The following is a 24,780-nucleotide window of genomic DNA, read 5'->3' as shown; positions in this document are numbered from 1 at the left end:
TTTAAAGTTGCAGGATAGAAGATTTTAGGGCAGTCTTGGTGAATTTAGAAGCATCCGCATCATCTCACTGTACCCTGTAGGGAAAGGAACTGTGATTCGCGCGCTTGTCCCGATACTTGATCAGTCTCACGCGGTCGTTTAGGAGGAATGCAGTGATTTCTAGCGAAAAGTCGTTTATCAAGACCGTACAAAAGTCATGAGGAGCTAAGTTAAGGACAAGTCAACTGTTGTTGAGGAAACTGTTTGCTCCGAAGAGGTTGAAATCAGACAAGGATCAAAACATTGATAGAGGAGGTTTAGCTCCGGACGGTTCAAGCTCAGAGTTTTCTGAGGATGACACTCCGCTCGCCGAACATATAAATTCGCAATGAAGTAACCGACCAAATCATGCAGGAAAGCAGCGTCCATGGGCCTCTTTATCTAAGAAAGGGGAATTTGTTATCCCATGGAAAAAGAAACAGACAAAAGGTATGAACTTTTATGTGACTACAGGTTTGATCAAGTTAGCTGTATATGTCACAAACATGTGTTTACAATAATCATAAGCTTAATTAAGAAATAAGGGGTCTTGTACCTTAAAAACATTTTTTTTGCAAAACAACTCTGTTGAACAGTTTTGGTACCACGTTAAAGGACTTTGCACTGTGACTTCAAAAATGAGCTTTCCTTTTCACATGGCACGATAGTTAATGAATAACTAGCTCCTAAGTGTTAAAAAGTGGTGTTCATTATAAACACGGTAACGTAATAATGAATGGTTCGAGAAGCATGGAATTAAGGTCATTCCACTGAAATAGAACATGCACTGAGATTTTTGTGAAACTTTACCTATTGATTGTTTATATTATAGGAACTTAAATTTTGAAATAAAAATGAGGGGTCCCCATGTTCGTTTAGGATTAACAGCACCTTGTTTATACCCATATAAATCCTTATAATAGCACCATGATTGTAGTCACGATTGCTTGCTAAATTCACCTTTCCGATGATTGCTTTTTGTTCTACACTGAGAATTGGCCCGTATTTATTTTACACACTCAGAGAAATTTATTACTCAACTCAAAACAACAGAAAAAAATGATAGGTCACCATACTCCTTTGCGAGAAAATGACGATTTGCCTCTATGGCGAGGTCCAGCTGTAAAGAAAAAGCCGCCAGTTTTTAATGTGCGTGCGCTAATCACGGGTGAAATTATGCGAAGTAGGGATGCACAATGCGATACTGGGGATTAAGTTCATCCTGTCTGTAAGCAAGTTGTCCAGGAGACAAACCTCAGAAGGCAGTGTTTTGAGGGGGTTTTTCTCGTATAATTTTGAAAAAGTACACTAACATTAACTAATAATAACTATGTTAACTAAACAACAGGGAAAGAAATTTCATAAATTGCAAATTTTAAGACCTAGATAATTGTGTCCTTTTCCAATGTTGAAAATTTGACAACATTCGGTTAAAACCCAGTGGAGATACATTGTATCATGTGCGAGATATTGATGATCCGTCTATTCGGTCATTTTGAGAAATAAGGCTTTAAACTTTTACTTTGGTCTCCAAGAACCCAATTTAGTCTTGTGAATGGGGGGAGGGGTTAGAGGCAAGGGGAGGGGGTATATCGAAAGGTTTCATATAAATGATCCATTGAATACCTGAATAAACACCAGTCACAGAAATGTTAACCAAGTACAAGGAGCGTATAAGATGGTAGAGGAAACAATGTTCAGGACCATGATGCAAAATTCTCATAAGTACACATCTTTAAAGCTTTGCTTTAAAGTACCATTAAAATGTACTGAATTGAATCCGTTTTGTGAGTACTTTTAGACTGTAAACAATGGTTGCTATGGGTGTTGCTATGTTGAAATATAGCTACCAGTGTGCAGATTTCTCTATTCAAATGTAAATCAAGGAGTATATTTAAGAGGAAAATCGTTTCAAAATACGATTTTCAAATGAACAGGAATGTTGAATGATCATGTTCCGAAAAAATGGTTTTTAGGAGAAAAATTTATAGCTGAGAGTAGAAGACCCCTTCAAGGTGGCTCCCTATAGAGTGCAAGTTAGAAAAAGAAACTTAGTTAATTTCTCTAAAAGTTTTCCCCATAGAGATTTACCAGTATGGGTACTGTTAAAATGAGGCTTACTTTTTGGTTGTCAATTTTTGGATCAAGGCTGTTACCATGGCAACATCACATCTACTGACAGGCAGATAATAAATATAATATTATTATTCCTTATTTCAGCCTAAACTCCTTAATGTTTATACTTTCCTGTGGTTAAATTTTGTCATACTTTGCCACATCATGGAAATAATATTGCCTGACATTTTGAATTGGTAAAAAGTTAAGGTTGTTCAGATGGTTTTTCCAATATTCTGTAATTTGTCATTCTTCTAAATATATTAGATTAGCTCTGACAGATTTTAACAAAAATAGGGTAATTTGTAGGAATTGCATGGATTACTACTGAGCCAAATTAAAAAAAAAATTCACAGAAGCAATGCAAAAAAATTCACTGTCAGTTTTGCTCTTTGTGCTCATGTTGACGTCATAAAAATCGAAAAACACTTGTGTTTTCCTTTGAGCACACGCAGATTACTTGTGCTTTCGTCCTATGCACGCATGCAATCTTGAAACTATAGCAGGGTTCTCCCGAAACTTTGAAGTAGAAGGAGAATAACTTTGAGTAGGCGGTGGACAATGCCGATAAAAAGACGTGGATTGGTTTTGTTGGAGCCACGTGGAGCGGGGGGAGGGGCGGGGGGGCTGACCGCAACCTTTTAGTGGGGGGTCCGGCAGCCTCCCCAGGAAAAGTTTGAAATTGGGGTTCTAAAAACTGCATTTCAGTGTATTTTAAGCAATCATTGTTTTGTTCTTTTCTCAAAGAAAAGCAATTTCACCGAGAAAAACATACATGTAATATAATGTGTTAGTTGAACAGGTTAATCATCGTCATCCGTATCAAATTCGAAAAAAATATCACAAATGTCAAAAACGTTCTCATTTTGTGGTCATCACGCGTGTAAAAACAGATGAGAAAGCCAAACGAGAAAAGAGTTTTGCTGGCATTGAAGGCGCTAGATTGAAGTTTGACATTTATTTTGTTACAAGACAAGTTTTGAGTGGCTTTGACACAGTGCTACATGTAGGGGTGGAATTCACTGAACGTGATGAAGCTTGTGATTGGTAACTGTTGCAAGTAGAAGCCTGTAATACTGTGAAGTTTCCTGCAGATTTAAGCTCAGAGTTTTTTCTGATTAAGCGTGCGGGCCATCATCAACGTTTGAACCTTTGCGGTAGTTTTGGTTTTTCGGTCATGATTTCAAAAGTGGTAAAATTAATACAATCAAACTTTAACTTGGCATATTTTGCAAATGTTTCACTTTATAATGAAGCCTTGAAATAGTGCATGTATTTATTCATACTTCCCTGCTCGATAAGCTCGCCTGCTTTATATCCCACTTTCAATATTTACACAAACATCTTACAGCTGCCTAGTTTAAAGATTGTGTAAGATCTTACAAAGTTTGTTTCTTTTGTTGAAAGAAATCTTTGCAGTTATTTGTTTTCGAAAATCCTCCATGTGCGAGCCAAGAACTGGGTTGCATGTCGTTGTGTTTAAAGAACTAATTAAATTACGCATACATTCACTGGAGATAAAAGAACTAAGTTTAATTATATTTTTGAAAGAAAACAACTTATGACCTTCGTTTGTGCCATCTCTATTTTCTTTTCAATTTATCCCACGTACTGAGCAGCGATTGCTGGGTTTTTCGTTTTTCGATATTTTAGTGATAATCTTTGATTATTGTTTATAGTAGATTTTTAACTTTTAGTACATTTAAGAGGGCCACAAATTTAGTAGTTGATAAACTATTACGTGTCACCCTCGATAAATAAAGTTTTGATTTAATTTGATTTGATTATCAGAGGAAAAACTGAGCTTTAACTTAACCCCGGCTGTCAAATATTTCAGTGCTGCTGTCACGGCTCAGTGCCCACGTCATGTTTTTGGCGGCAATTCTCACGGCCCGAATGATTTCAGATTTCTTTGATCTCACAGCTATAAGAGTTGTATTTTTTAATCGCTACGTATTTGTTGAGAAAATTAGACATATTGTTTTTAATGCTTAATTTTATAGACGGATAGGCTCACTTTGTTACAAATAATTTTTTTCATAATTTATTTACTATGAGTAGCCGGCGCGCCAAGGACGGCTAGACGGTGAATTTTGCTGGTAGCCGGAGCTTACGGAGAACTCTGCTATAGGGAGCCACCTTAAGCTAAGGTCTGGCATGGTTTAAATGTTGCATTTTACATGCACTGAATCTAATTGCTGAATTAAGGACTTTGTATTTAGTGTCTACTAAATACAAAGGTTTTTTTGCCAGGTTAGGGGCACACGGAAAAAGTAGATCTTTGCAAGGGCTATTGGAATCCACAAAGAAAAATTGGGTGGCCACACATTTTTTTGAGATAATTAGCCTTGAATGCCTACAAAAATGCTGACATCAGCATTTTCTGAAAAAAGAAGGAAAGAATATTTCTTCAGAGATTTCCTTAGAATTCCCATTTAGGCCTTTACATACAGAAAAGCAAAGGCATTTATAAAGATACAGCATATTGTAAAAGGAAACAAAAAACATTTTTAGTATGTTTTTAATCACAAAATTGTTGCAACAGCGCTTTTAGTTGTCTCTGACAGCCTTCCTCTGGTTCAGCTAAAATACAGTCTAAATACCATTAGCTCACAACAAGAAACTAATCATGTGTCGAATAGGCTTGCCACCTCCATTTCATAACATAAAATGTAGGGGTAACCATACATTTTTCAAAGTTATTGATCTTTTTTGAAAACTACGGTACCCGTTACATTTTTTCCTGTCACCTCCCCAGTAAGTAAAACATTTGCATATCTCTATGCCATCTACAGGTACATGTTTACAGTTAGATTTCAGTTAAATTTCTGACAGATAACAGCTAGTTTTTCAGCTGGAAGACTTACACAGTTAGTGGTTAGCGATATGCTGCTATTCTGGTGTTCCTGGTTTAAGTAGTTGATTTGGTCACAGTAGGAAAATTTTGCTTTCATTTAAGTTGTGTACTTGGTAGCAAAATTTATTGCGTCAATGTCAATCCAGTGTGCGTGTGGTGCTTAAACCATGCCTTGCGTGATGCACAGAACATGTGTGCACTAAGGCTTTAATCAAACCACAGTGAAACTATAAACAGCTGAGTAACAGGACAATGAATAGGGCACCACGCTACCACGACAGCTTACGAGCATGCTCAACTCTGGTACTGCTGACCAGTACTGGCATTTGTTGTGTAAATCAGGTTGTTCTAATGCTAACCAGGTGCACTGACATGACAAAAGCAGAGATGTCTGTACCAAAGTAAGGCCACCTCCAGCCTTGCTGCCATTCACAGGCCAGGTCACCAAGTAGACAACTGTAAAATGGTCTATAAAATGCGAGTTCAGTCAAACATTCGACTGATCCAGTCAAATAATAATAATAATAATAATAATAATAATCGATATTTAAACAGGGTGATCCCTTCAGTCGCAGGACTGGTATCAATGGGGGCCCTGTATAACGTAAAATAAAAGAGCATGTATAAATAATATATATCTATAAAAAACTAACTACTTTAAAAGATACGCTGAAATGTTTAAAAAATTAAAAGCTTAAAAAGGTAATAGCGTTCTCATAAAAATTGGATATCGAATTGAAAATGTTCTAAAAAATAACCTAAGAAAAAAAATCGGAGATAGCCTTGAAACGTTCCTTAGGTGGCAAAATCTTTATGTTCGTTGGAAGGCTATTAAATGTGCATGCACCATGATAATAAAAAGACTTTTTAGCGACATCTAAATGAAATTTGGGAAGTATAATGTCAGTGATTGACGATCTAGAGCATCTGTTAAAAACATGTTGGTTGTCGCTCTGGCAGCGTAACAGGAAATAGTCTTTAAAGTATAGAGGAACTTCTCCGGCCAAGCACTTGTTAACTAACAGTGCACAGTGCTTTTCCATGGTTTTTGTAAGAGGCGGCCAGCGTAGGTTCTCGAGTATTGTTTCTGTGGCTATGTCAGGTTTAAAACCGTATATGATTTTCGCAGCTCGTTGTTGCAGGCGTTCAAGAGTCTTTCTGTTAGTGCTTCCCAGAGGGCAAAAGCACGTATCACAATAGCTTAATATCGGTAGCACCGTGGACAAATAGATCTTATTTGCTGCTTCCGTGGTTAAACAACTTCGTAATCGTGACAGGAGGCCAAGTCTGCTGGCAACTTTTGACCTTAAATAGCTTATGTGATCGTTGAAAGATAAACACTCATCTAGCAAGACTCCTTTTTTTTTATTTTTTTTATTTTAGACTCCTAGGTACTTGAACGACTTTACTTGGTTGACTTCCTTTCCTTCCATGCAAAGCGGACTATGAGATTCAGATCTGACTAGCCTCTGCTGAGTTCCAAATAAAACATACTCAGTTTTCTTTAGGTTGAGGAAAAGACCGTTCACTGTTAACCAGTTAGAGACGTTATTGAGATCAAGGCTTAAGTTCAGCTGTAGTTGGTCAATGTTTGAAGCAGCAGTAAAAATAACGGTGTCGTCAGCATATAACATAACACTAGACAGACCAACGGCCAAAGGAAGATCATTTATGTAAAGAATAAACAAGAGAGGCCCTAACAATATGCGACTGGAGTTTGAAAGTTGATTTAAATGCCGCATTTTACATGTGCCGAATCCAATTCATAAATTCTGTTAAACTATATTTTACCAATGCATTACTCCACAGTTTTGTGCTGCATGACATGTGCCCAACAAGCTGGTGTGAATTTTTGGTGGCAATTGTAGAAGATGTAGATGGAAGGCTGGTGAGGATGCTAGTACATGTATGTGTGGTTCTTGCTTCAATCCAATCGTGCAACGTAGTTATGGAAAACCAATTACTTTTCGGCTGTCAAGCAAAAACCGTTCTATGCTACATGACATGCAGGGTAGGAAAGCAATATGGCAACTGTAATGGCAATATGGCAATATGATAACTGGAGGCTGACGAGAAAACCCTTGGTTACTTCATTCTCCAGACTCATATAGTACACTTTTTTCTTTGTCTATACTTTTCATTGATATTGAGGCACTGTAAATGTACGAGTAAATAAAGTTATTGTTGTTGTTGTTGTATGGTCAGTCCGTATAGGGAAAAACTGTGACCAAGGTCTTGAAAATGCTGCCCAAGGTCGCAGGCCAAGGACAGCAGTTTCAAGTCTGACGTCACAGTTTTTCACAATACGGACCGACCATAAGCCGGCCAATAACATGTTTTTCTTTTTTTCCTGCAGTAAATTGGCTTAAAAGTGGGTTTGTTTATGCAACTTTGTCATTGAATTAGCTTACATGTATGTGCCGTCTACAAACCATTCTTAAAAAATCTAACGAGTGAACAAGCGAGTAACTCTGATACTAGACAAAGAAAGATGTATTTAAGATTGAACAGATTTATTTTGAACTACTTTATGTTAGTTGCATTTAGTTCACCAGTTAAGTTCTGCGAAAGTGTTTTTGCAGTGTGAAATTTCGTGCAAAGATTGAAGCTGTACTACAAAAACAATTTCTGTCAGCTGTTGCGAATCACTTGAAATCAGAGTTTTCTAACATGAATTGAGTAGCAAATAGCGAGGAAATTTGTTAAGTGTATTCCACAGAAATTCTCTCAAATACAGCAACGATCAGAGAGGTAAACCTGACTGAAATTGACTCAATTTTTTACTTAAAATTGTACAGAGAAGGACACACAGGATTATGCACCATTACAGCGCTGAGCTACAAACAGCCAAACAGCTTCAAAAAATTCAATTGAATTTACTTACAGTGACTTTCCTTACCATTTAAAAGTGAATAGAGATAAACTTGCATTGATTAATCGTCAATGGAAGTGTAAAAAGGTCGAAAGATTGACGATTACAGCTAATTCATTCACAAATATAGATCAATGCGACGGATTCCACCTGCTGTGGCGGTCCGGATGAGAAAATTCCGCCTGCTCCAGGAACCAATCAGATTGCAGGATTTGTTGAATTGCATCCGCTCACGAGCTGAGAAAAAGATAAAATAGTGTATGCGGTGTTTCATACTTCTCTTCAGCAGAGTATAAGACTTACTGGCTTGACATGCCGCAATGCTTTTTTGTATGAGATGCTCTACTTAATTTGAAGAAGAGGCAAGGCAAGACAAAATGTAGCATGTGACGAAGTTTTTTTCTCTTTTTTTAGTAGAAGATGGAGAGCAAAGTCTATGAACTTGAATTTGAGCGAGAAAGTGAAATGAAAATCAGAGTATAAGAAGTAATGCTCTGCCATCCGCATTGTAAATCGCATGTCCTCTATGCATGAATGGTACTTGAAAGGTGTGAACGATCAAAACGCATAATGTGCTCCTTATCATTGTCAGCCCTCTTGATGGGAAACTTGAAACAGAGTCTAGGAACGAACATGTCGCTCGCGCTCAGCAATTTTATTTGGCCCAAAAAATGCTAAGTTTAAATCAAATGTTGAACTTATTAATTCGAGTTGACCCAAATTAGTATTAGATTCAGAGTATGTAACATGTAACATTTAAACCGGGCCTAAGCTTAAATGACTTTGTTTTATCTTGGTTAATCACTGCTCAGTTTTTCAATTGTCCTGCCTTTCAGAACTTCTTCAAGTTTCCAATTTCAACATGAGAGAGGGGAAGGAATTACTTCAGCATGTCATACAGTCTTATAGAGACACTGCAGTTGGAGCAACCTTCAAATTTGAAAAGTTAGAGCTTGTTCAGAATGATCAGCTATCTCATGAGGTAAAGAATTCAATGTTTTATCCCTTGCTGCAACCAAAATATACCATGAAGTCATTTTTACATCAATTTGCAATAAGCTTACTTTTGCTTGTCTTTTGCCTTCTTTGGGCTGCCTTGTGTCATCATTCATTGTGTATTGAATCCATAACCATTCTCCCAAATTTATTTTTAATTTTTAAGTCAGGGCGAATCTTGTGGATATGTATGTATGTATGTATGTATACGGGACGACACGTGACAGACCTCTGGAACATATTTTGCCCTATAGGTAGACTGGGTACTAGTACTAGTACTATTTTGAGTTATCATCCATTTGTTATCTGTTTGTACCGGTAATCCATTTAAACGCTTCATGAAAACAAGCATTAGGCAAAGCGTCTTACATTACAATCAAACTGTTCAAATGGCTTTTGCAACTGTTCATAATTTCTTTGCATCTCTTATAATGGAAAGAGGTATCAGTTAAGAAAATCTAAGCATCCGTTAAGACAGCAAAAGCAATCCATTAAAAAATGCAAGCATCTGTTTAAAAGGCAAAAGCAATCTGTAAAGAAATCAACTGGAAGCATATATTTCCCGTATCCATTTAGAAAATCTTGGAACTGTTATAAAAACATTTTAAAAAACATTTTAAGCTTACTGTTAAAACGAACAAAGACAAATGGTACGTTCCTTTGCGGTAATCTGAATCAGGATCAGTGACCCAAGATCACTCGGATCATGGTGCATCAAAGGAACTGATGAATCCACACTGGTCAAGGATTCATCGGTTCCTTTGAAGCAGCATGATCCAAGTGATCCAGATCCACCTCAAAGGAATGCACCCAAAGTTAACCAGAAGCTACAGAGTTCGGAAGACAGACAGAAAAGAACAGTAAAACAACTTATCAAGCCAAACAGAAAGCCTTGGTATGCATGTAAAAAAATCAAGTTGGTGTCTCGTTCATGAATGCTCAGTTTCCAACTGTCTTATGTTGTGTTTTGTTGCAGGTTAAGTTTTTAAAGTTAGCTTGCGTTAGTATATATTTTTGTTTCCATTTTTTAATTGAAAACAAAAACATTGAATTGAAATATACATGTACCGTAGTCACTGTGGTAGTCGAATGAAAACAATTAATAATGGCTGTGTTTGGGTCACATGAATTAATGTAAAACTATGGTATGCGATGTCCCACTTTGTTTAATATTATAACAAACATACCTTTCTGGTAATCAGTGACCTGTGTTCTATTTTGTGTTGAATCATACTGAGGTTGTGGACAGTATATTTCTAGCTTGAGAGGCATGTCAGTTGTCGTCTGAGGACTGACATTTCAGGCTATGAGCAAACTTCCCCCACCCTGTCCAGGAAAAGTTTTTTACTTGCATCACCTGAGCAGGGATTGGGAAGGTAAAACTGGTAAATGAGCCTATGGCCCATGACATTGGAAAGTTATAGGTCATTTATAACAAGTTTGGGCCATTAGGGTAAATAAATGGACCATAAACAAATTTCGACAAATGATACGTAATTCTTGATTGTTGTTGTTTTATACTTTTACGCATGTTTTGAACACATCTTTGTGATCTGGAAGGTCCTCATGTCTCGTCATGCTGCTTGTTTTAAATGTTTTACATTTGGCAGTCATAGTACGACTGTTCTTCTTGCCATGTTTTAAGCAGACCTTACAGTACACAGCATCCCCCTTAGGGTCAGTAAGCAAGCAAAGGCAACAAAGTTAGCCACTTACTTTGAAATTTTTGTTCATTAAAAAACTAGAAGGCTTGGAAGCTTTGAATTCATTGTTGTTTTCAGGATCACAATTCGTTGTGGTGGACTCGGCGTTGAGAGTGGAAAAAGGCAACAATATCTGAGTCTTGTCCAATTTCATAACTTTTGCTTTCAGAGGCTTATTATTTTAGCTAATTACAGCATGCAAAACATATTCAAATCAGCCGATTCTATCATTGAAAACAGGAAGCACATGGATTGAGCAAGAACCACAAATCAAGAACCACAAACGCTTTTATAAGGTTGATTAAAGAGCAAAGGCATCGTGATTTCTTGCGTGTTTATTCGTTATTACACTGAAAATTTCACAAATGAAAATCCTTTCCACAAAATAGTGCATATTTTAGTAGCTGTTTCACGGCTAGGGAACATTGTAGGCCCAGTGAGTACTTTCCTAATGCACCATTTCATGGCTTTATGTGCCATATGCTCATGGCACATGTCCTTCCTGATCCCTGCATGTGAATTGCATGTAACAGTTCAGAGAGTGTTTGTGCTATTGAACAAGTTTGATCGTGTACCGTTTGTATTATTTTATTGATAGTAGATCATGTTTCTTCAAAATAATTTGTGACTGGAGGTTACTTCTTTTATATCAATGGAATTTGGTTGGAAATGTTTCTGGATTGGCATTGCATACGATGATGACTTCAATGAAACAAACACGGGCAAAATTGTGTTTTGTTTTCTTGACAATTCAACATACAGACAATTTCCAACCTTAAGTAGTTATTCGTGTGCTTTGAATTATATCATTTATCGAATTTTCTGACGATTAATTAGAATCGTTGTTATTGCTTTAGAGACTTTCAAGCGCTTATGGCTTACTGACCGCGTGCTAAGTCAGTGACCCTTTGATTGAAAAGGTGACTGTTTGAAAAGTTTGGCTAACCATTCAAATGCTTGAAGTTTATCCATCTGAACACATAAGCTAGCCGACATTTAATTAAACACTTCAAGTCATCCAAACTCACCAGGCAAAAAATGATGTGAATGTAAGGTTATTTAATATATCTTGAACACTAAATTGTTACATTTTAAAGAATCTGCATATATTTACTGTATCATTCAAGTCAAGTGGCATATTAAAATAAATGTACATAAGAATCTGTGGAAATATGCAGGTGAAATGTAATTAGTACTTACATGAGATAAATCACATAGCAACAGCAAGTCGAAAGATGTATGGATTGTCCTGCAATTTAATGGTAACTAAAGTGAAATACAGCATTATGTTTTAAATTGTTATGAACTGCAGAATATGCATTCTGTGATGATATACACTGTACTGGAGGAAAAAAAAATTAGCTGTTAAGTCGGGATATTTAACAGTTGATGTAGTGCGAAGATTACGCTGTAGCCCAGCAGGGTCAGAAACACAGCAAGTGGTACAGGTCCTTTAAAATCGTGACCTCAAAATGACATAGTGTTGAGAAATCTCCTTTTTAAATCCCTCTAAAAAGGAATGAGAGAGAAATCATCAAGCCAATATGAGAATGCAATCACACATGCACAGGCCATGGCACTGTCCCTTAATAATAACAATAACAAAATGCTTTGGTAATTTTTTTTTTTTTATAAACACTCCTAAATTGCAACACATTTCACACAGAGAAATAAAGTTTACATAACCAAAGAGATAGAAAAAAGTGCTGGCATATCACTTTGAATAACTGATTCTCTGTCTATTGTATTATTAATCGTCACTATATTTATTTCCCATTAGTCATGAGCACATGTGATACACACAGCTGTCACTAAAGCACTTGAACATTTGGCAGGGAGTCATTTTGGTGTTTACAAGCTAATTCCTCTGCCTTTTAGAACTGTTGCCTTGTACATGTACAGTAAATACATTTCCTTCGCATTCTGAATGAATTTTAAAATATTTTATTTGCTTTATTATTTCATTTCAGATTCTATCATGGAAAATACCAGAATGGCTGCTGTAAAGTTTGACCAAAAAAGCTCAATAATATCAGTTACTCGGGTGAGAAACTCTTGTAATATCTGTATTAAATACATACTTCTACTAACAGTGTTTGACATCTTTCCAGGTTTGTTTCCAGCCACTAGGCAGGTAACTGTTTCGAACTTGACTACTCTAGCTCTTGGAGCATAAAGCCCAACCTTACCTGAGACTTACTTGCTTGCCCGATTCTTGAGGCCTACTCGACCATCCTGAAGGAGTGTTTACATTAGTCTTCACCAACCTTAAGTCAGCTTTAGTACATTGTGTACTAGTGGTAATCAAAGATTATGAGTGCGTTCAACGCCGTCACTTTAATATATAATTTTTTATATTAACCTTATGATTTCACTAGCTGACTTTCAACCTGTGTTGATTGCTAAAATCAACATTAATTTTTTCATCAACAACAGAGGTTTTACAGACAGATAAAAATCATATATCATAGTGTCAAAGTCCATGCTAGTCAGCTGTATAAAATACGATTTGTTGATACAATGTGTGACAGCACCTGTTTCCATAGACTCACAAATATTTACATTAGGCTTCTAATTTCGTGTTAAATATTTTTACATAAACTAGTAATGTTTAAGCATAAAACCTTATTTGTAAAAGTATATTTTTTACGTACATTATTCTAAGCTGGAAGCACAAATTTAAACAATCATTTACAATGGCGTGCGAGTTTATTGTAAACAAACTCCATACAACTGATTCCAATGAGCGATTTTACAACACCGGGCTAGTTATTAACACATCCCTCAACGCTTCTAAGAATGAAGCATATAGAAACAAAAGAAACAATTCAAATTCGATGAGATGCAAATGAGTGATTCGATATTCTTCAATCAAGCCTGGACCTAATGCCTTCAGAATACTTTTTCACCGACAATAACTGACCGGATAAAGACTAGACTATTTGTCACAACTGGAACTAATCAACAAAATAATGCAGCCAATCAAACTATAACTGTTCGAGACCACAGTTAGCATCCCAAACCCAAGGCGATTCAAAGTCATGTTCGTGAACATACATGTATAAAATTAACTACAAACCATGAGGTAATCTTTAGATATCTGCTTTACAATGCTCAGACTTGCTCATACTACAACAAAAATCACGACACAATGTGCATGATAGTCTTTTGCGCATATGACATATGATGTCATTTAAAATGGAGCAGAAAATGCAGATGTTCAATAAAAACATGTCAAAAGAGGTCACCCTTGACACCACAGGACACCCAAGATTATGAACTGCGTTCTGCGAATGCGATAATATTGCAATGTGCAGTACCTGTACATGATGAGCTCAAAGTCACTGAAGAATTAATTAAGCAAGACAACTTAGATGAACTTGCTTTCATAAAAACTCTTTTAGCAAGCTTCCTCGAACATGTCACAATAAAGTTTTAAAGGAAAAATGCTTGTTACTTTTAGATACATGTAGCAGCCTTTCCTTGCTATCATTGCTATTGGTTCAGCTTGTACATGTATGTGTTAATTTCATTGTTTATCATAGCACTAAATAAGTTCTCCTTTAAATTATTCAGGTTTAAAAGAAGTTTGATAGTACAGTTGGTTTCTGTTCTCTCAGCTGTTTGTTCAGTTTGGGTGTGTTCAGCCTTGTTTTTGTTTGCATTCATTTGCCTGTTCATTCAGTTTGGTTGTTTTCTTTTGGGGGGGGGGGGTGGGCATCTGTTTGTAGCGTGTAGGCATCTGTCTGTGCTTTTGGCGATATGTTTGTTTGGTTGGGTTGTGTTTGCCCGGCGTTTGTGTGCTTTGTGCTCATTTAACTGCTATTTCTCAGCTGTTCTTTCAGTTCTTATTGTTTGGGCTTGATCATCTATCTCATATTCATACTCATATAAAAGTTCCAGAATGTATTAAGACCTAACAAGTGCCAAAGCTCCTTTGTTTTAATATCGGAAAACCCATCCCCACAGCGAGGGAGGTTTCCCTTCACTTATTGTTAACAAAGCATAAAGAAGATGGTTTAGTTTCTCCCTAACTTCTTGCAGGTAAGCTCTGGCATGCCCCTTTCATTCCTGTCACCCCTGCCGACCCCCTCTCCTACTGCCGCTCACTGGATTTCCTCTTCAGTGTAACTGAGTCATTTTTCTAAATAATTTATCTCTGGTCTTATTGGCTTGATACATAATTTGAAATCAAAAATTAACTGTTTGAGGCTATTGAGATGCAATATATGTTTTGCTGTGCAGGTTGCTTGCACTGCACTAGTATATGACTATACAAGAGCCATTTGTCCCTAATTAAGTTGAATTGTTTTGAAAATTATTTAAATAATATTTATTTTTATTTATTTCAGTTTCCATCATCAAATGTACATGTACCATACTAGGATAGTTCCTGTTAAGCTTACAATGAAGAGTTCAGTAATAACAGTTGCCCAGGTATGGAAATGTTTTGTTTTGGTGAAAAAATACATCTATACAAGTATATTACTTATTATCCTAGTGCCAGAGATTATCTGTCATGTTAATTCTAATTGTTGAATTGAAAAAGCCATTGCATCAGTTGAAGCAAGTGAGAGAAAAAAAAACCCTGTCATAACAATGAGTTTTAATCTCACTTTCAAGTACAAGTACATGTAGTCAAATTTTTAGATAGCTGACATCAAGTGGAAAATAATATTTCTTGGGGGTATGACTTGAATACTTGTCATTATGTGGTTGATGAGGTAGACCAAGTTAATTGTTTTGGGCACATAAGTTCTCCATTTACCAAGGTGGTGAATCTTGACTGGTCAGTTGTTAGAAGATTTGACCCTGTCTGTAGCATCCAACACCCCCTCCCCTGAAGGGATTGCAAGGGAGTTCCAGGGTGATAAACATTTTACCCACATAACCATGGTAGCATTTCTGAAGGAATGATGAATTGTAGTGGGGTACAACTTTTAAACAACTTCTATAAACCAACCTTTTGAATTACAAGTTAACAAAGTGGACCTATACAGACAGAACAAAGGTGAATGATTCAAAGCAATATTGTTTAATGTAAAATCACACACTGAAGAATTGCTGACTTCTTGAGAGAGATTGATATACAGCAAAATTAATGGCAAATGGAAAAATTTGCCGCTGATTTTGGTTTATTTTTTTGGTGATCTTTAAATCGACTCTACTTAACAATTAGATTATGAGCTCAAGATTTTGATGACGTGATAGTTGATGAGGCCGAAGGGCGAATCAACTATCGCCTCATAGAAATTGAGAAATCGAGAGAAATCTTCTCAGGAATTTAGTTATCCATTTACATCTAAACTTTCTTCCTAAACCTCGGAAAACGATAAAAACATCGTATTTTGTGGACGACTGACAGCCACTGCACTCTAATGGCTGATAGTATATGAGTAGCTCAGCCAATCACATTGCAGCAATTGTATTAGTATACTAGTAGAATTCTACTAATCAAGAATAGATTTTAAAAAGTACCCTTTTAAGCTTGAAGTTGCTAAAGACAGATCTGTGGCAAAAGTTGTAGCCATTTGTGGTAAACATTATTTTATTTCTTAACTTCACTGATAACTCGTCTTGTTTCCTACGGAATGTAGAACTCCTCCTTAGGTCATGTTACATGTAATTCATTCTTCATACTACAGTTGTAAAATAGTATTTGGGTATGACACGCCCCCCACCCACCCACCAACCCACCCTGGCCCAGTCCCCCCCCCCCCCCACCTTAGAGGAAGTTATTCTGGGCCCCTCTTATTACTTTCTGACAGTTCTTACACCAGAGCAGCCACTCACTTCAGATCCTATTGAAAGAACTGTATTCCTGTTCTCCCTGGATGACATGCTAGTCCATCACAGGCAGCCCCCAGTTTTATCTCCTTGCCTGCCTTGTTTCTAGAGTTAGTGGGTGACTGGAACAGACCTAGCCTCCTACCCAGATGCTCTTTAGGCCCGTCACGCAATTACGCTCTTTATGCAAGATTGTGTGACAAGCCCATAGAGCATCTGCGTAGAACGCTAAAATAGACCTGTAGTACCCATTTATGCTCCTGGGCCTGCTGAGACAGGCTTTGTTAAAAGTGTTTGGCCAGGTTCCTTGTGTTAGGAACCAGTTAGCACACTATGCCAGCCAATTAATCATTTGATCTAAATCTTTCTGGTCCTTCTATTTTTCATGTGGAGACAAATCAGGACAAGGCATAAAGAGAACAAACACCATGTAGCAGTTATTGCAATCTAGGACCCAGGTAAACATGTGCTCTTATGCATTGATCAACCCAAACCGTAACCTGGCTGAGATTCTCACGTATTCTCCTGAAGCTTGATTCCCAGGAGGGGAACTCCCAAATAAAAAGGACGGGGTGCTCGTTGGAAATATTGAAAAGAACCCAAAGAGGTACCAAGGTACTGTTTTTTTGTGGGCGTGGCTTGATGTTTTTTCACCCCTAAGAGGTACCAATTCTAAAACAACAAATTATCTCCTGTCACATTTTTTTGGCTCAATACCCTAAAAGGTACCACAAGGGCTCTTGATGTGGACCTTTTGAGGCTGAACACCCTAAGAGGTACCATAACCGTTTTTAACCCCAAAGGTAGACGGGCACCCTGTCCTAGATTTATATGGAGTTACCCTGGGGCTGAGTTACCCCTGGGAAGTTACTTGATTGTTACCTCCAAATCATCAAATTCTAGGACAAGTCCAACAACTTAATTACTCTTTTTACTCAGAAAATGTCATTTTCTGAGTTTAGGTAGGACATTGACTTTTACTCCTTCACTCGGTCCTTCCTTCCTTCCATCGATTCGTGTTAACTTTTTAATGAATCCGCTGACCTGTGCATAAAGCTTTCGCAGTCGCTTACGTTCCTAAATCAATAGTGTGGTAGTTGATGTGTAGTTTCCTTTCGTAAATCGACATTCGAAAGTATATTTCTGTGTCTGTGTGTGTTTAAAAAAAATTTAAACTCTCACTGGTCAGCCAGTTCAATAGAGGTTGAAGAAACGGTCGGTTGTACACAGGTCCAATGGACTGATCATATCGATTGACGGGACACAGGTTACAAACACGGACTCGCATTATTCGGTTGTGAAGACAGATCGTCATGGCTTTTCTTCGTAAACCTACGTAACACTGGTGATAATTCAGGGCACGAGAAAATACTTTTGTCGGGCTAACATATTTTGAGTTTGAAATTGAAATAATTTAAAGTGCCTATGAAGTGAAAAGTTTTTTACAAGTGAATATATGAAAGACCATATATTTGAACTGCGGAGAAAGATATGAAGATATGATTGATCATTGCAGTCACACAACTTAAGCAGTTATGAAATTAAAGCCTGAACAAAATTCAGGCATGAACGGGATCCGAACCCATGACCTATGCGATACCGGTACAGTGCTCTACCAACTGAACTATCAAGCCAACTGGGAACTGGTCACATTGTGAGTGCGTAATAATATACCCGTAGATAATGAAGAATACAAGTGAATATATGAAATATCATATATTTGAACTGCGGAGAAGGATATGAAGACATGATTGATCATCGCAGTAATTCACACAAGTTAAGCAGTTGTGAAATTAAAGCCTGAAAAAAAATTCAGGCCTGAACGGCCCTCTTCATCATCTACGGGTATATTACGAACTGACAATGTGACCAGCTCCCAGTTGGTTTGATAGCTCAGTTGGTAGAGCACTGCACCGGTATCGCAGAAATCATGGGTTCGAATCCCGTTCAGGCCTGAATATTTTTCAGGCTTTAATTTCACAACTGCTTAAGTTGTGTGGATAACTGCGATGATCAATCATATCTTCAGAAAAGTTCTTTGGCGTTTTTCTGTCGCTTGTTATATCTACTTTTCGAAATTGCTAAAAGCGAAAAGTGGGTTCATTTTGCGCGCGGCCGAAACGAATGTATTACAAGGTCGTGACGTAGGAAATTGTTTAGACGACTTCATCGCAACTTTCCGGCTCTTGTACGTTGGAACTTTCACTAGAGGACATATATCCATCACTATCTGACATTTTACTTGCAAAAAAAAGGCGAACTTCGAAGAAATCTTCTATAGTAATTCACGTAGCTACAGAGGCGAAGTGGGGTAAACAAATCGCTGGAACAATTTCCTACGTCATCGCTTGTAAATTCATTGCCAGTCTCCGGACCCACTGTTTTGCTGTAATGAGCTCACTTTGGGCGGCAAAAAGGAGGATTTTTCTCTCTTTAACATTATTCGCTTTTGGCAATTTCGAAAAGAAGACATAACAAGCGACAAAAAACACGCAAAAATATTTTTCACTTCATAGCCAAACTTAATCTACTAGACGAACTGCCGAATGATCAAAAGCTTCAGATAATACTTTTAAAGACAGGAAACGGAAAGAACTGTCGGGAAATAGTTCATTGTCATAGAAGTGTGCACTGATTAAAAAAGGAAAAAGAAAGGGAAAGGAAACATGAAAGAAAAACGTATTTGCTCAGTTTGGGATTTGGACCTGGAAGTATTGCCCGAGAGACAAGTTACACATTCACCGCGCCCTAGATGTACAGGAATGTGTATCAGGAGTAATTATGAAGTGGGTATGGATTGAACCGCTGATTTATACGGCAGTTCCTCTTTTTTATCTTTTTTTTGTAGTATTCGATCTAAATTTTGAAGATGTTACAAACAGTAAACAAGCGCGTCCACCGAAGGGAATAAAATGGAAATAAAAATAAAAAAGAAGAAAAAAGAAACATTAAGGCTCCGAGTGGTCATCGAACTTGCGGTCGTCTGGAACTCTGGTTTGAGGAGCATTAATGATCTCCACAACACCACTCAATACGCATGTGATTGTCAATCGGATATTACAGCTTGTGCCTAATTTCTAATTTACATTTGAATACTGCAAGATCTTTTGTGAATAAGTTAATGATATATTGACAGTTTTCAGGTAAATAGGATAAATTATGCTCTAAGAGAAGAGAAATAGGTAACGAGCATCCTTTTCTCAGAGGATTTGTTTAATCTGCTTTGTTAATTTCAACAGATCTATACACCCTTCATCATTTCTTTTTCTGGCTGGTGGAATTCGTGAAAAAATGTATTTTACTAGAACTTAGGGAAGTTTTATTTTGTATTCAAGTGACAATGTAGACGTGATAGGCATTTGGGAAAGTTTTGTAGTCAATATTTAAAGCAATAGAGCACCTTTTCCGTGTTTACATAGCCTCATCTAAACACGATGAGGGTAGGGAGAATTCGAGACAGTTAAACAAACCCGTGAAGTTGTCGAAGGATTGCATAATTTTCGAGAATTCTCCCAACTCCCCGAATGTTTAGAGAGGCTATGTAAACACGGAAAAAGTGCTCTATTGCTTTTATAAAATAATTCTCAAAAATACGCGCGAATCTAAAAACGTCACAACCGTGTTTACATACTCTCATCTAAACACACCTATCGACCAATGAGAGCGCGCGTAGTAGCTCAGTTATTTTATAATTTGGTATTTTGGTTCCCTTGCTTCCTCTGGCAAAATTTAGCGTTACTGTTACTAAGTATTCAATATGTCTCGACAAAGATTCCTTCTTAGAAGTCACGCGGAGAATTGAAGTGGTCAACCACAACATATTATTTGTGGTTTTGCTTATATCCTTTCCTGTTCTTTAAAAGTTTTAAGAGGTCAAAACAGTGAACAGGCGCGTCCAACAAAACAAGAGGAAAAACAAAAAGTTCTGAGCCATAATCGAACCTGTGTTGATCTGGACTGTGAAGCGAGAATGATCTCCACTACGCCACGCAGGACTTGTGCAATGTTATCACAAAACTGAATCAAATAGCGTTGGCTTGTGTTTGTTTGTTTTGTTTTTATTCGTTTTATCACTGCAAGATAGTTTTCATAATTTTGTTCAGTACGATGAAATCATAAAAGTGATTAATATCAGAATTCAGAATCAGCGATAAATTTTGCCGTAAATACGGCGTTTGTGGCAAAGGCGATGATCTCATCTCTTGGTTTTGTTAACAAAATTTTCAGCTTTTAAAAAGTACGATCAGAAAAAATGGGTGCTCGCTAATTTTCCTGACACGTTCGATTCACATGTAGGTGACAATGTCATCATGACGCATGCGCTCTTGCCACTGTCCGCTGTCCCCATTTTTATGTCAAGTCATTTCTTTGTTTTGTCCTTTTAGGAACTGCTTTTAGCCGAACGCTTTGGAATTCGCTTTTTTTACTTTTGTGAGAGTTTAAGTTAAATCGTATTTGTTGTGGTTGTAGTAAGGTCTTTTTCAGAAAAAAGTGTTGTGTTGTTGTTTACGGTGGTCAATGCGCTTAGCTACACCTAGCCAGTTCACAGGCATGCCACGTAAACTGAAAGAAACAAATGTCAACTAAACATAATAGACTTAAAAATCCCAACAGGCGGGAGGCAGACCAGTTGGCTCTATACAAGCATGACCGAGGAGTTGAACTTGGGTCTACCGAGAAATGTAATGTTCTTGAGCGTGTGAAGAGGGTGGGGGTGGGGGAGGTGCAAAACGATTCTCTTCCACTGCCTGCAGAAAAAAGGAAAATCTAAGGACGTGAAGTCAGGTTATGTTCCCCATAACTGTGAAAAGTCACGAAATTTGGCCGCTTTTGCTGCTTAGCTCACATTTTGTGCGGATCGGCCGGATTTTGAAAACTGTCAGGCCTCGCTATCAAGCTGAATTTTGGAAGAGAGATTTACATGTTAACTGTACCGCGAGTCTTTTTACGGTACTCTCGTCGTATTCAATTTTTAGTGTGCTACTTGTGCTCGGGGGTGGGGGAACTCACCTTTTAGGAGTTAAAAAAGGAGGGGTTTTGGTGCCTGTCAGGGTGTTCATTGTTAAAAGGTCCACAGCGGGGGCTTTCGCGGTGTTAGAGTACCAAGCCCAAAAAAATAGAATTGGTACCTCTTGGGGATGGAAAACATTTCAAGCCACGCTCACAAAACAGGATCTTGGTACCTCTTTGGAGTTCTTTTCAAAATTTCCGACGGGCACTCCCGTCCTTTCCATACGGAAGTCCCTACCCGTGCCTGTGCTACTCCTATTATAGACCTCCTGATTATACTTTTAAGACCTTTTAAGGCAAGCAATGCTACCTCGTTTTGATTTTCTTTGTACTGGTCATTTTTCTTGCATTTAAGTCGCGCGCTTGAGTATGGCTAAGCATGTGAGGTGTGCGTTGCGACATGCGCCAGGCGAGTGTACACAAACACTCCTTTCATTCTCAACCCTTGGGCCTATTTTCATTCCAAGCCCACAGGGCCTAGGCGCAAGAAGCCAACAGCTCTTTGTCTCGTGCTCAGGCTTCCCAACTAAATTACTGTCAACGCTTATTGAACCAGTTTACGAGCTTTCCGACTCAGGCCAGTGTTTGTCTTCAGGTCACAGAGCATCTGATCATGCCTCGCTAGTATGAATTATTTGGTAGCATTCTCGCTGTGAAAACTCAATTTGCATTTGCCGTGGAATCATGAAAATGAGAGTATAAAAGAATTTCCGTGTTCCACACCATCACTCTACTCGAAGCCGCGATAGCAAAGAGCTTTGTCACCTTTAATTATAAAGCGCGAGAATTTGATTCTAATGAAGCTATGGTTTTGTCATTTAGATCCATTGAAGTAATTTCGCGAACGGTATGTTTCATAACGAGAATTTGGCAAAACGTAATAATATAAAGTAAACATAATATTATAAAATAAACAAAGCCAATATTGCAGTAACTGAATGCTGAGAAATTGTTTTCATTTATTCCAGGTAGGACGCTTTTCTTGGTGGAAAGCTCAAGATGAATTGATCATACACCATGGATGATGGCTGAGACTGACTAGCTGATTGGTTTTTTATGTCTACCGAGTAGTGTATGTACCAGTGACGGGTTAGATATCTCTTACTGCTGAGAAATAGTTTTGGAATCGGACTTTTGGTTGACACGATAGTGAAATTAATCACCAAAAGAAAGAAACTTGAACACCGTAGTAGAAAAAACGAAGTTTACAATCACCAAAGCAAGAATAAGGGTGGTTAGGATTGGGAAAGACCTTGACCGATAACATTTCAAATCTGCTGTCTCTGTTACGCAACGCTACGCTATCGGGAGAGAGGGACCCTGTCTCTCTAGAGGGTAGCATTGCGTGACAGAGAGTGACCAGAACTGGACTATTCAAATCTGTAGATGCGCCATATGTCATGTGTTTCTGAGGTAACTCCGATCAGTACTAAAGCTATATCTTTTTCGTTATAATTATTTTAAATTCTCAATTTGTATCGTTCTTTGGAAATCTCCCACTTTTGTTAGTTCTTCGTTTTTCCCGCAACATGAAATAGTGATGATGTAAGCTAAGGAAGACATAATCGTCTGTTTACATGAGGGAAGTTATTCCTTACACTGGCTGCCGAAAAAAATTAGGGCTTCATTTGAGCCTGGTTAAAACTGGCAGGATAAAATCAATGTCGGATATATTTTTCCTGCGGTGCAAGTTTCACTGGCTCTGTTTGAAAAAATATAATTTTCAATTTTCGTTACCTTACTATTCGCAATCGAGTAGGGGGAAAAAAAATTGCTTTTTCTGCCGATGAATCAATTTGGTTTCTAACGCGCAGCGAGAAAACGATGAAACATTTTCTCAACAAACGTAAATGTTTACGATCTTGAAAAGCCCCGAACTTCATAGTCATTCAAATTGATTAATATTCAATAACAGTGCAGATAGTAATTTTATCAAATGTCATTTTTAGGGTAACTGCAGAAATTCTCAATAAGCAGACAGAAACATGAATTTATAATTTATGCGATGCGTCAACGAGCGAGAGTGGACAATTTGACAATTTGTTATCGTAAAAAACAAATTGAAGTCAGTTTTTCATGTCTGTCCTGTTATTGACAATGAATTTCGTCATAACATTGCCAAAGCAGTCTGCGGATACACTCGGCTATCGCCACGTGGATCCACATCTGCTTCCACAATGTTATGACAAAATTCATGATCAATAACAGAACAGACGTATGAAAAACTGACGTTAATTTGTTAATCTGTAATCATTCTGATTTCCTTGATGCTGTTGTTGTTTACATACAGCGCCGCTAGGTTAATATCTTTAAATATTTCTTACGTATTTTTTGCGTAAATCGTCGAATAGAAGTTTATAAGTTTATTTAGTGGCAGTTATGTTGAAAGGACTTTAAAATTCTCTGAAAGTCTGTTAATTAATCCTTAACTTTGTAGTTGTCGAAGGAAAACAGTGCTGTGCTGTGGCAGTATGTAGTCATAATATAACTCTGTCGCGAGTCATTAGTCCATAATCTAGTCCCACATATTGTTAATATCACGGTAACTCAAGAGGGTCGTAACTCTCAGAGGAAAATAACACAAGGTTCGTAAATGAAGGTTTTATTGTGATCACAACATCTTCAGAATACAGCGGAGATAATAAGACGAAGAGTTACGGACTTAGCTTCAACTCTAATAACGAGTACAATGTTGTTTATTGTACGCGAAAGATATGTACTGTATATTAATCTTCTTTTAGTTTTTGTTTGTTCTAATATGACAAAATAAATTAATTTTATCACTTTACAAACTTGTGTCAGTTTACTGGAAACCATGCTTGCAAAACTCTTTTACAGATTCCCTACAAATGACGAGTACCGCTGGAAAATTGTCAACCTTGGAAGGAAGGCAAAAATTAATGTGAAACAACGCCACCTCCCCGCCACCACTACCCCATTTCTGTTATACTTACTGAGAGTTTGGTGCTTCCATCCTTGTCGTTCAGTACCCTCTAATACGCATGCGTACTAGGTGAGTGTCCCAGTTACAAGAACTGTAAGTCGTGACTGTATTACGTGACTGTGAGTAATTGATAACTTCGCGTCAGCTTACCCGAAGTTTAAGCAAAGTTCAAACTTCGGGTTCAGTCCCCGACACGAAGGTATCGGTTACTTGTATGTCGTAACTGTAAGTGATAACTTCGTGTCGGGTAACTCGAAGCTTAAACTGACACGAAGTTATCAGTTACTTACAGTTACGACATACAAGTAACCGATACCTTCGTGTCGGGCAACCTGAAGTTTGAACTATGGGTTACCTGACACGAAGTTATCAGTTACTTACAGTCACAAAATACAGTCGGACTCACAGTTCTTGTAACTGGGACACTCACCTAGTACGCACGCCTACTAGAGGCTACTGTACCACAAGGATTGGAGCA

General features: G+C 37.7%; 1 long non-coding RNA gene across 6 annotated transcripts; it reads left to right on the top strand.

Annotated features, from left to right (window-relative positions):
• Positions 1-8: 8 nt before the first annotated feature.
• On the top strand, positions 9-23,055 carry LOC145498202 (uncharacterized). Of its 6 annotated transcripts, XR_014050805.1 has the most exons (6): positions 19-468; positions 6,800-6,878; positions 8,699-8,844; positions 12,532-12,605; positions 14,914-14,998; positions 16,742-19,453. It is a non-coding gene; the product is annotated as an uncharacterized LOC145498202 (long non-coding RNA). The 6 variants fall into 6 exon arrangements; XR_014050803.1 differs by having other exon boundaries at positions 9-468; positions 6,800-8,844; XR_014050806.1 differs by lacking the exon at positions 6,800-6,878 and having other exon boundaries at positions 24-468.
• The last annotated feature ends 1,725 nt before the right edge of the window (positions 23,056-24,780 follow it).

Source organism: Orbicella franksi, chromosome 9 (genome assembly GCF_964199315.1).
Source record: "Orbicella franksi chromosome 9, jaOrbFran1.1, whole genome shotgun sequence".
Classification (NCBI taxonomy): domain Eukaryota; kingdom Metazoa; phylum Cnidaria; class Anthozoa; order Scleractinia; family Merulinidae; genus Orbicella; species Orbicella franksi.
This window is presented reverse-complemented; position numbering and strand designations above follow the sequence as displayed.